Source organism: Heterodontus francisci, unplaced genomic scaffold (genome assembly GCF_036365525.1).
Source record: "Heterodontus francisci isolate sHetFra1 unplaced genomic scaffold, sHetFra1.hap1 HAP1_SCAFFOLD_54, whole genome shotgun sequence".
NCBI classification, from domain to species: domain Eukaryota; kingdom Metazoa; phylum Chordata; class Chondrichthyes; order Heterodontiformes; family Heterodontidae; genus Heterodontus; species Heterodontus francisci.
This window is the reverse complement of record NW_027140250.1, coordinates 10,015,583-10,028,776: the sequence shown is the minus strand read 5'-3', so window position 1 is coordinate 10,028,776 and position 13,194 is coordinate 10,015,583.

Sequence of the window (13,194 nt, the reverse complement as noted above, 5' to 3'; positions counted from 1 at the left end):
CCCACACACACCTGGCAGGAACCTGAAACACTGTGAAACCCCATACACACCTGGCAGGATCCTGATGCACTGTGAAATCACCATACACACCTGGCAGGTCCCGGACACACTGTGAAAACCCGAGACACACCTGGCAGGACACTGATACACTGTGAAAACCCCATATGCACCTGGCAGGATCCTGATCCACTGTGAAACCCCCATACACACCTGGCAGGACTCTGATACACTGTGAATCCCCGTACGCACCTGGCAGGTTCCTGATACACTGTGAGAACCCCATACACACCTGGCAGGTCCCTGATACACTGTGAAACCCCAGACACACCTGGCAGGATCCTGATACACTGTGAAAACCCCATGCACTCCTGGCAGGACCCTGATACACTGGAAATCCCCGTACACAACTGGCATGATCCTGATACACTGTGAAAACCCCATACACACCTGTAAGGATCCTGATACAATGTGAAACCGCATACAAACCAGGCAGGATCCCGACACACTGTGAAAATACCAAACACACCTGGCAGGACCGTGATACACTGTGAAAACCCCATACACACCTGGCAGTATCCTGATACACTGTGAAAACCCCATACACACCTGGCAGGAACCTGATACACTGTGAAACCCCATACACACCTGGCAGGATCCCGATACACTGTGAAAACACCATAAACACCTGGCAGGACACTGATACACTGTGAAAACCCCATACACACCTGGCAGGATCCTGATACACTTGTGAAAACCCCATACACACCTGGCAGGACCCTGATACACTGTGAAAACCCCATACACACCTGGCAGGATCCTGATACACTGGAAAAACCCCATACACACCTGGCGGGACCTTGATACACTGTGTAAAGCCCACACACACAGCAGGATCCTGATACACTCTGAAAACCCAATTCACACCTGGCAGGATCCTGATACACTGTGAAAACGCCATACAATACTGGCAGGACTCTGATACACTGTGAAAACCCCATACACACCTGGCAGGATCCTGATACACTGTGAAAACCCCATGCACACCTGGCAGGACACTGATACACTGTGAAAACCACATTCACACCTGGCAGGATCCTGTTCCAGTGTGAAAAACCCATACACACCTGGCAGGACCCTAATACACTGTGAAATCCCCATCCGCACCTGACAGGATCCTGATGCACTGATGAAACACTCATACAAACCTGGTAGGATCCTGATACACTGTCAAAACCCCAAACACACCTGGCAGGACCCTGATACGCTGTGAAAACCCCATACACACCGTGAAGGATCCTGATACACTGTGAAAACCCCATACACACCTGGCAGGATCCTGCTACACTGTGAAACCCCATACACATCTGGCCGGATGCTGAAGCACTGTGAAAACCCCATGCACACCTGGCAGTATCCTGAAACGCACTAAAACCCCATACAAATCTGACAGGAACCTGATGCACTGTGAAAACCCCATACACACGTGGCAGGATCCTGATCCACTGTGAAACCCCCATACACACCTGGCAGGACCCTGATACACTGTGAAACCCCAGACACACCTGGCAGGAGCCTGATACACTGTGAAAACCCCATACACACCTGGCAGGACACTGATGCACTGTGAATGCCCGTACGCACCTGGCAGGTTCCTGATACACTGTGAAAACCCCATACACACCTGGCAGGTCCCTGATCCACTGTGAAACCCCATACACACCTGGCAGGATCCTGATACACTGTGAAAACCCCATGCACTCCTGGCAGGACCCTGATACACTGGAAATCCCCGTACACAACTGGCATAATCCTGATACACTGTGAAAACCCCATACACACCTGTAAGGATCCTGATACAATGTGAAACCGCATACAAACCAGGCAGGATCCCGATACACTGTGAAAACACCAAACACACCTGGCAGGACCCTGATACACTGTGAAAACCCCGTACACACCTGGCAGGATCCTGATACACTGTGAAAACCCCATACACACCTGGCAGGACCCTGATACACTGTGAAACCCCATACACACCTGGCAGGATCCCGATACACTGTGAAAACACCATAAACACCTGGCAGGACACTGATACACTGTGAAAACCACATACACACCTGGCAGGATCCTGATACAATTGTGAAAACCCCATACACACCTGGCAGGACCCTGATACACTGTGAAAACCCCATTCACACCTGGCAGGATCCTGATACACTGGGAAAACCCCATACACACCTGGCGGGACTTTGATACACTGTGTAAAGCCCACACACACAGCAGGATCCTGATACACTCTGAAAACCCAATTCACACCTGGCAGGATCCTGATACACTGTGAAAACCCCATACAATACTGGCAGGACTCTGATACACTGTGAAAACCCCATACACACCTGGCAGGATCCTGATACACTGTGAAAACCCCATGCACACCTGGCAGGACACTGATACACTGTGAAACCCCCATCCGCACCTGACAGGATCCTGATGCACTGATGAAACACTCATACAAACCTGGTAGGATCCTGATACACTGTCAAAACCCCAAACACACCTGGCAGGACCCTGATACGCTGTGAAAACCCCATACACACCGTGAAGGATCCTGATACACTGTGATAACCCCATACACACCTGGCAGGATCCTGCTACACTGTGAAACCCCATACACATCTGGCCGGATGCTGATGCACTGTGAAAACCCCATGCACACCTGGCAGGATCCTGATACGCTCTGAAACCCCATACACTTCAGACAGGAACCTGATGCACTGTGAAAACCCCATACACACGTGGCAGGATCCTGATAAACGGTGAAACCCCCATGCACACCAGGCCGGATCCTGATACACTGTGAAAACCCCATACACACGTGGCAGGATCCTGATGAACTGTGAAACCCCCATACACACCAGGCAGGATCCTGATACACTGTGAAATCCCCACACACACGTGGCAGGATCCTGATCCACTGTGAAACCCCAGACAGACCAGGCAGGATCCTGATAAACTGCGAAACCCACATACTCACCTGGCAGGATCCTGATACACTGTGAAAACCCCAAGCACACCAGGCAGGATCCTGATAAACAGTGACACCCACATACACACCTGTCAGGATCCTGATACACTGTGAAAACACCATACACACCTGTCAGGATCCTGTTACAGTGTGAAAAGCCCATACACACCTGGCAGGATCCTGATGCTCTGTGAAACCCTCATACACACCTGGGAGAATCCTGATACACTGTGAAAACCCCATACACACCTGGCAGGACCCTGATACGCTGTGAAAACCCCATACAAATCTGGCAGGATCCTGATACACTGCGGAACCCCATACACACCTGGCAGGACCCTGATACACTGTGAAAACCCCGTACACACCTGTCTGTGTCCTGATACACTGTGAAACCCCATGCACTCCAGGCAGGATCCTGATCCACAGTGAAACGCCATACACACCTGGCAGGATCCTGATACACTGTGAAAACCACATGCACTCCTGGCAGGATCATGATCCACTGTGAAATCACCATACACACCTGGCAGGGCCCTGATACACTGTGAAAACCCCATACACACCTGGCAGGATCCTGTTATACTGTTATAACCCCATACACACCTGGCAGGATCCTGATACACTGTGAAAACCACATGCACCCCTGTCAGGATCATGATCCACTGTGAAACCCCATACACACCTGGCAGGAACCTGAAACACTGTGAAACCCCATACACACCTGGCAGGATCCTGATGCACTGTGAAATCACCATACACACCTGGCAGGGCCCGGACACACTGTGAAAACCCCAGACACACCTGGCAGGACACTGATACACTGTGAAAAACCCATATGCACCTGGCAGGTTCCTGATACACTGTGAGAACCCCATACACACCTGGCAGGTCCCTGATACACTGTGAAACCCCAGACACACCTGGCAGGATCCTGATACACTGTGAAAACCCCATGCACTCCTGGCAGGACCCTGATACACTGGAAATCCCCGTACACAACTGGCATGATCCTGATACACTGTGAAAACCCCATACACACCTGTAAGGATCCTGATACAATGTGAAACCGCATACAAACCAGGCAGGATCCCGATACACTGTGAAAATACCAAACACAACTGGCAGGACCGCGATACACTGTGAAAACCCCATACACACCTGGCAGGATCCTGATACACTGTGAAAACCCCATACACACCTGGCAGGACCCTGATACACTGTGAAACCCCATACACACCTGGCAGGATCCCGATACACTGTGAAAACACCATAAACACCTGGCAGGACACTGATACACTGTGAAAACCCCATACACACCTGGCAGGATCCTGATACACTTGTGAAAACCCCATACACACCTGGCAGGACCCTGATACACTGTGAAAACCCCATACACACCTGGCAGGATCCTGATACACTGGAAAAACCCCATACACACCTGGCGGGACCTTGATACACTGTGTAAAGCCCACACACACAGCAGGATCCTGATACACTCTGAAAACCCAATTCACACCTGGCAGGATCCTGATACACTGTGAAAACCCCATACAATACTGGCAGGACTCTGATACACTGTGAAAACCCCATACACACCTGGCAGGATCCTGATACACTGTGAAAAACCCATGCACACCTGGCAGGATCCTGTTCCAGTGTGAAAAACCCATACACACCTGGCAGGACCCTGATACACTGTGAAATCCCCATCCGCACCTGACAGGATCCTGATGCACTGATGAAAAGCTCATACAAACCTGGTAGGATCCTGATACACTGTCAAAACCCCAAACACACCTGGCAGGACCCTGATACGCTGTGAAAACCCCATACACACCGTGAAGGATCCTGATACACTGTGAAAACCCCATACACACCTGGCAGGATCCTGCTACACTGTGAAACCCCATACACATCTGGCCGGATGCTGATGTACTGTGAAAACCCCATGCACACCTGGCAGTATCCTGATACGCACTAAAACCCCATACACATCTGACAGGAACCTGATGCACTGTGAAAACCCCATACACACGTGGCAGGATCCTGATAAACGGTGAAACCCCCATGCACACCAGGCCGGATCCTGATACACTGTGAAAACCCCATACACACGTGGCAGGATCCTGATGAACTGTGAAACCCCCATACACACCAGGCAGGATCCTGATACACTGTGAAATCCCCACACACACGTGGCAGGATCCTGATCCACTGTGAAACCCCATACAGACCAGGCAGGATCCTGATAAACTGCGAAACCCACATACACACCTGGCAGGATCCTGATACACTGTGAAACCCACATACTCACCTGGCAGGATCCTGATACACTGTGAAAAACCCAAGCACACCAGGCAGGATCCTGATAAACAGTGACACCCACATACACACCTGTCAGGATCCTGATACACTGTGAAAACACCATACACACCAGGCAGGATCCTGATAAACAGTGAAAACCCCATTCACACCTGGCAGGATCCTGTTGCAGTGTGAAAAGCCCATACACACCTGGCAGGACACTGATGCACTGCGAAATCCCCATACACACCTGGCAGGATCCTGATGCACTGTGAAACCCTCATACACACCTGGTAGAATCCTGATACACTGTGAAAACCCCATACACACCTGGCAGGACCCTGATACGCTGTGAAAACCCCATACAAATCTGGCAGGATCCTGATACACTGTGGAACCCCATACACACCTGGCAGGACCCTGATACACTGTGAAAACCCCGTACACACCTGTCTGTATCCTGATACACTGTGAAACCCCATACACACCTGGCAGGATCCTGATACACTGTGAAAACCCCATGCACTCCAGGCAGGATCCTGATCCACAGTGAAACGCCATACACACCTGGCAGGATCCTGATACACTGTGAAAACCACATGCACTCCTGGCAGGATCATGATCCACTGTGAAATCACCATACACACCTGGCAGGGCCCTGATACACTGTGAAAAACCCATACACACCTGGCAGGATCCTGTTACACTGTTATAACCCCATACACACCTGGCAGGATCCTGATACACTGTGAAAACCACATGCACTCCTGTCAGGATCATGATCCACTGTGAAACCCCATACACACCTGGCAGGACCCTGAAACACAGTGAAACCCCATACACACCTGGCAGGATCCTGATGCACTGTGAAATCACCATACACACCTGGCAGGGCCCGGACACACTGTGAAAACCCCAGACACACCTGGCAGAATCCTGTTACTCTGTTATAACCCCATACACACGAGGCAGGATCCTGATACACTGTAAAAACCACATGCACTCCTGGCAGGATCATGATCCACTGTGAAACCCCATACATACCTGGCCGGAACCCGATACACTGTGAAAACCCCATACACACTTGTCAGGATCCTGATACACTGCGAAAACCCCATACACAACTGGCAGGGTCCTGATCCACTGTGAAACCCCCATGCACACCTGGCAGGATCCTGATAAACTGTGAAACGCCATACACACCTGGCAGGATCCTGATACACTGGGAAAACCCCATAAACACCTGGCGGGACCCTGATACACTGTGTAAAGCCTTTACACACCTGGCAGGATCCTGATACACTCTAAATACCCAATTCACACCTGGCAGGATCCTGATACACTGTGAAAACCCCATGCACACCTGGCAGGACCCTGATATACTGTGAAAACCCCATTCACACCTGGCAGGTTACTGTTACAGTGTGAAAAGCCCACACACACCTGGCAGGACCCTGATACACTGCGAAATCCCCATACACACCTGGCAGGATCCTGATGCACTGTGAAACCCTCATACACACCTGGTAGAATCCTGATACACTGTGAAAACCCCATACACACCTGGCAGGACCCTAATACGCTGTGAAAACCCAATACACATCTGGCAGCATCCTGATACACTGTGGAACCCCATACACACCTGGCAGGACCCTGATACACTGTGAAAACCCCGTACACACCTGTCTGTGTCCTGATACACTGTGAAACCCCAAACACACCTGGCAGGACCCTGATACACTGTGAAAACCCCATGCACTCCAGGCAGGATCCTGATCCACTGTGAAACACCATACACACCTGGCAGGATCCTGATACACTGTGAAAACCACATGCACTCCTGGCAGGATCATGATCCACTGTGAAACCCCATACACACCTGGCAGGACCCTGATACACTGTGAAATCACCATACACACCTGGCAGGGCCCTGATCCACTGTGAAAACCCCATAAACACCTGGCAGGAACCTGTTACACTGTTATAACCCCATACACACCTGGCAGGATCCTGATACACTGTGAAAACCACATGCACTCCTGGCAGGATCATGATCCACTGTGAAACCCCATACACACCTGGCAGGAACCCGATACACTGTGAAAACCCCATACACACCTGTCAGGATCCTGATACACTGTGAAAACCCCATACACACCTGGCAGGATCCTGATCCGCTGTGAAACCCCCATGCACACCTGGCAGGATCCTGATAGACTGTGAAACGCCATACACACCTGGCAGGATCCTGATACACTGTGAAAACCACATACACACCTGGCAGGATCCTGATCCACTGTGAAACCCCATACACATCTGGCAGGATCCTGATACACTGTGAAAACCCAAACACTCCTGGAAGGAGCCTGATCCACTGTGAAAACCCCATACACACCTGGCAGGATCCTGATACACTCTGAAACCCCATACACTCCTGGCCGGATTCTGATACACTGTGCAATCCCCATACACATCTGGAAGGATCCTGATGCAATGTGAAATCCCCATACACACCTGGCAGGATCCTGATACACTGTGAAAACCCCATACACACCTAGCAGGATCATGATACACTCTGAAACCCCATAGACTCCTGGCAGGATTCTGATCCACTGTGAAAACCTCATACACACCTGGCAGGATTCTGATACACTGTGCAACCCCCATACACATCTGGAAGGATCATGATGCAATGTGAAATCCCCATACACACCTGGCAGGAAGCTGATAAACTGTGAAACCCCCATACACACCTGGCAGGATCCTGACAAACTCTGAAAACCCCATACACACCTGGCAGGATCCTGATATACTGTGAAAACCCATACACACCTGGCAGGATCCTGACACACTGTCAAAACCCCACACACACCTGGCAGGACCAGGATACACTGTGAATCCCCGTCAACACCTGGCAGGAGCCTGAAACACTGTGAAAACCCAATAATCATCTGGCAGGACCCTGATGCACTGTGAAACCCCATACAAACCTGGCAGGATGCCGATACACAGTGAAAACACCATACACACCTGCCAGGACACTGATACACTGTGAAATCCCCATGCACACCTGGCAGGATCCTGATGCACTGTGAAAACGCCATACACACCTGGCTGGACGCTGATAAACTGTGAAAACCCCATACACACCTGGCAGGACCCTGATACACTGTGAAAACCCCATACCCTCCTTGTAGGAACCTGATACACTGTGAAAACCCCATACACACCTGGCAGGACACTGATACACTGTGAAACCCCATACACACCTGGCAGTATCCTGATCCACTGTGAAACCCCATACACACCTGGCAGGATCCTGATACACTGTGAAAACCCTATACACAACTGGCAGGATCCTGATCCACTGTGAAACACCCACAACACATCTGGCAGGATCCTGATACACTGTGAAACCCCATACACACCTGGCAGGATCCTGATACACTGTGAAACCCCAGACACACCTGGCAGGATCCTGATGCACTGTGAAAACCCCATATGCACCTGGCAGGATCCTGATCCACTGTGAAACCCCCATACACACCTGGCAGGATCTTGATACACTGTGAAACCCCATACACACCTGGCAGGAGCCTGATACACTGTGAAAACCCCATACACACCTGGCAGGACTCTGATACACTGTGAAACCCCCATGCACACCTGGCAGGATCCTGATAGACTGTGAAACGCCATACACACCTGGCAGGATCCTGATACACTGTGAAACCACATACACACCTGGCAGGATCCTGATCCACTGTGAAACCCCATACACATCTGGCAGGATCCTGATACACTGTGAAAACCCAAACACTCCTGGAAGGAGCCTGATCAACTGTGAAAACCCCATACACACCTGGCAGGATCCTGATACACTCTGAAACCCCATACACTCCTGGCCGGATTCTGATACACTGTGCAATCCCCATACACATCTGGAAGGATCCTGATGCAATGTGAAATCCCCATACATTCCTGGCAGGATCCAGATACACTGTGAAAACCCCATACACACCTGGCAGGATTCTGAAACACTCTGAAAACCCCATATACACCTGGCAGGATCCTGATACACTGTGAAAACCCCATACACACCTAGCAGGATCATGATACACTCTGAAACCCCATACACACCTGGCAGGATTCTGATCCACTGTGAAAACCTCATACACACCTGGCAGGATTCTGATACACTGTGCAACCCCCATACACATCTGGAAGGATCATGATGCAATGTGAAATCCCCATACACACCTGGCAGGAATCTGATAAACTGTGAAACCCCCATACACACCTGGCAGGATCCTGACAAACTCTGAAAACCCCATACACACCTGGCAGGATCCTGATATACTGTGAAAACCCATACACACCTGGCAGGATCCTGACACACTGTCAAAATCCCACACACACCTGGCAGGACCAGGATACACTGTGAATCCCCGTCAACACCTGGCAGGAGCCTGAAACACTGTGAAAACCCAATAATCATCTGGCAGGACCCTGATGCACTGTGAAACCCCATACAAACCTGGCAGGATGCCGATACACAGTGAAAACACCATACACACCTGCCAGGACACTGATACACTGTGAAACCCCCATGCACACCTGGCAGGATCCTGATGCACTGTGAAAACGCCATACACACCTGGCTGGACGCTGATAAACTGTGAAAACCCCATACACACCTGGCAGGACCCTGATACACTGTGAAAACCCCATACCCTCCTTGTAGGAACCTGATACACTGTGAAAACCCCATACACACCTGGCAGGACACTGATACACTGTGAAACCCCATACACACCTGGCAGTATCCTGATCCACTGTGAAACCCCATACACACCTGGCAGGATCCTGATACACTGTGAAAACCCCATACACAACTGGCAGGATCCTGATCCACTGTGAAACACCCACAACACATCTGGCAGGATCCTGATACACTGTGAAACCCCATACACACCTGGCAGGATCCTGATACACTGTGAAACCCCAGACACACCTGGCAGGATCCTGATGCACTGTGAAAACCCCATATGCACCTGGCAGGATCCTGATCCACTGTGAAACCCCCATACACACCTGGCAGGATCTTGATACACTGTGAAACCCCATACACACCTGGCAGGAGCCTGATACACTGTGAAAACCCCATACACACCTGGCAGGACTCTGATACACTGTGAATCCCCGTACACACCTGGCAGGTTCCTGATACACTGTGAAAACCCCATACACACCTGGCAGGTCCCTGATACACTGTCAAACCCCATACACACCTGGCAGGATCCTGATACACTGTGAAAACCCCATACACACCTGTAAGGATCCTGATACAATGTGAAACCGCATACAAACCAGGCAGGATCCCGATACACTGTGAAAACACCAAACACACCTGGCAGGACCCTGATACACTGTGAAAACCCCATATACACCTGGCAGGAGCCTGATACACTGTGAAAACCCAATAATCACCTGGCAGGACCCTGAGACACTGTGAAACCCCATACAAACCTGGCAGGATGCCGATACACAGTGAAAACACCATACACACCTGCCAGGACCCTGATACACTGTGAAACCCCCATGCACACCTGGCAGGATACTGATGCACTGTGAAAACGCCATACACACCTGGCTGGACGCTGATAAACTGTGAAAACCCCATACACACCTGGCAGGACCCTGATACACTGTGAAAACCCCATACCCTCCTGGCAGGAACCTGATACACTGTGAAAACCCCATACACACCTGGCAGGACACTGATACACTGTGAAAACCCATACACACCTGGCAGGATCCTGATACACTGTGAAAACCCCATACACAACTGGCAGGATCCTGATCCACTGTGAAACACCCAAAACACATCTGGCAGGATCCTGATACACTGTGAAACCACATACACACCTGGCAGGATCCTGATACACTGTGAAACCCCAGACACAGCTGGCAGGATCCTGATGCACTGTGAAAACCACAAACACACCTGGCAGGACCCTGATACACTGTGAAAAGCCCATATGCACTAGGCAGGATCCTGATCCACTGTGAAACCCCCATACACACCTGGCAGCATCTTGATACACTGTGAAACCCCATACACACCTGGCAGGAGCCTGATACACTGTGAAAACCCCATACACACCTGGCAGGATCCTGATACACTGTGAAAACCCCATACACAACTGGCAGGATCCTGATCCACTGTGAAACACCCAAAACACATCTGGCAGGATCCTGATACACTGTGAAACCCCATACACACCTGGCAGGATCCTGATGCACTGTGAAAACCCCAAACACACCTGGCAGGACACTGATACACTGTGAAAAGCCCATATGCACCTGGCAGGATCCTGATCCACTGTGAAACCCCCATACACACCTGGCAGCATCTTGATACACTGTGAAACCCCATACACACCTGGCAGGAGCCTGATACACTGTGAAAATCCCATACACACCTGGCAGGTCCCTGATACACTGTGAAACCCCATACACACCTGGCAGGATCCTGATACACTGTGAAAACCCCATGCACTCCTGGCAAGACCCTGATACACTGGAAATCCCCGTACACAACTGGCATGATCCTGATACACTGTGAAAACCCCATACACACCTGTAAGGATCCTGATGCAATGTGAAACCGCATACAAACCAGGCAGGATCCCGATACACTGTGAAAACACCAAACACACCTTGCAGGACCCTGATACACTGTGAAAACCCCATACACACCTGGCAGGAACCTGTTACACTGTTATAACCCCATACACACCTGGCAGGATCCTGATACACTGTGAAAACCACATGCACTCCTGGCAGGATCATGATCCACTGTGAAACCCCATACACACCTGGCAGGAACCCGTATACACTGTGAAAACCCCATACACACCTGTCAGGATCCTGATACACTGTGAAAACCCCATACACACCTGGCAGGATCCTGATCCGCTGTGAAACCCCCATGCACACCTGGCAGGATCCTGATAGACTGTGAAACGCCATATACACCTGGCAGGATCCTGATACACTGTGAAAACCACATACACACCTGGAAGGATCCTGATCCACTGTGAAAACCCCATACACACCTGGCAGGATCCTGATACACTCTGAAACCCCATACACTCCTGGCCGGATTCTGATACACAGTGCAACCCCCATACACATCTGGAAGGATCCTGATGCAATGTGAAATCCCCATACACACCTGGCAGGATCCTGATACACTGTGAAAACCCCATACACACCTAGCAGGATCATGATACACTCTGAAACCCCATACACTCCTGGCAGGATTCTGATCCACTGTGAAAACCTCATACACACCTGGCAGGATTCTGATACACTGTGCAACCCCCATACACATCTGGAAGGATCCTGATGCAATGTGAAAACCCCATACACACCTGGCAGGTCCCTGATACACTGTGAAACCCCATACACACCTGGCAGGATCCTGATACACTGTGAAAACCCCATGCACTCCTGGCAGGACCCTGATACACTGGAAATCCCCGTACACAACTGGCATGATCCTGATACACTGTGAAAACCCCATACACACCTGTAAGGATCCTGATGCAATGTGAAACCGCATACAAACCAGGCAGGATCCCGATACACTGTGAAAACACCAAACACACCTGGCAGGACCCTGATACACTGTGAAAACCCCATACACACCTGGCAGGAACCTGTTACACTGTTATAACCCCATACACACCTGGCAGGATCCTGATACACTGTGAAAACCACATGCACTCCTGGCAGGATCATGATCCACTGTGAAACCCCATACACACCTGGCAGGAACCCGATACACTGTGAAA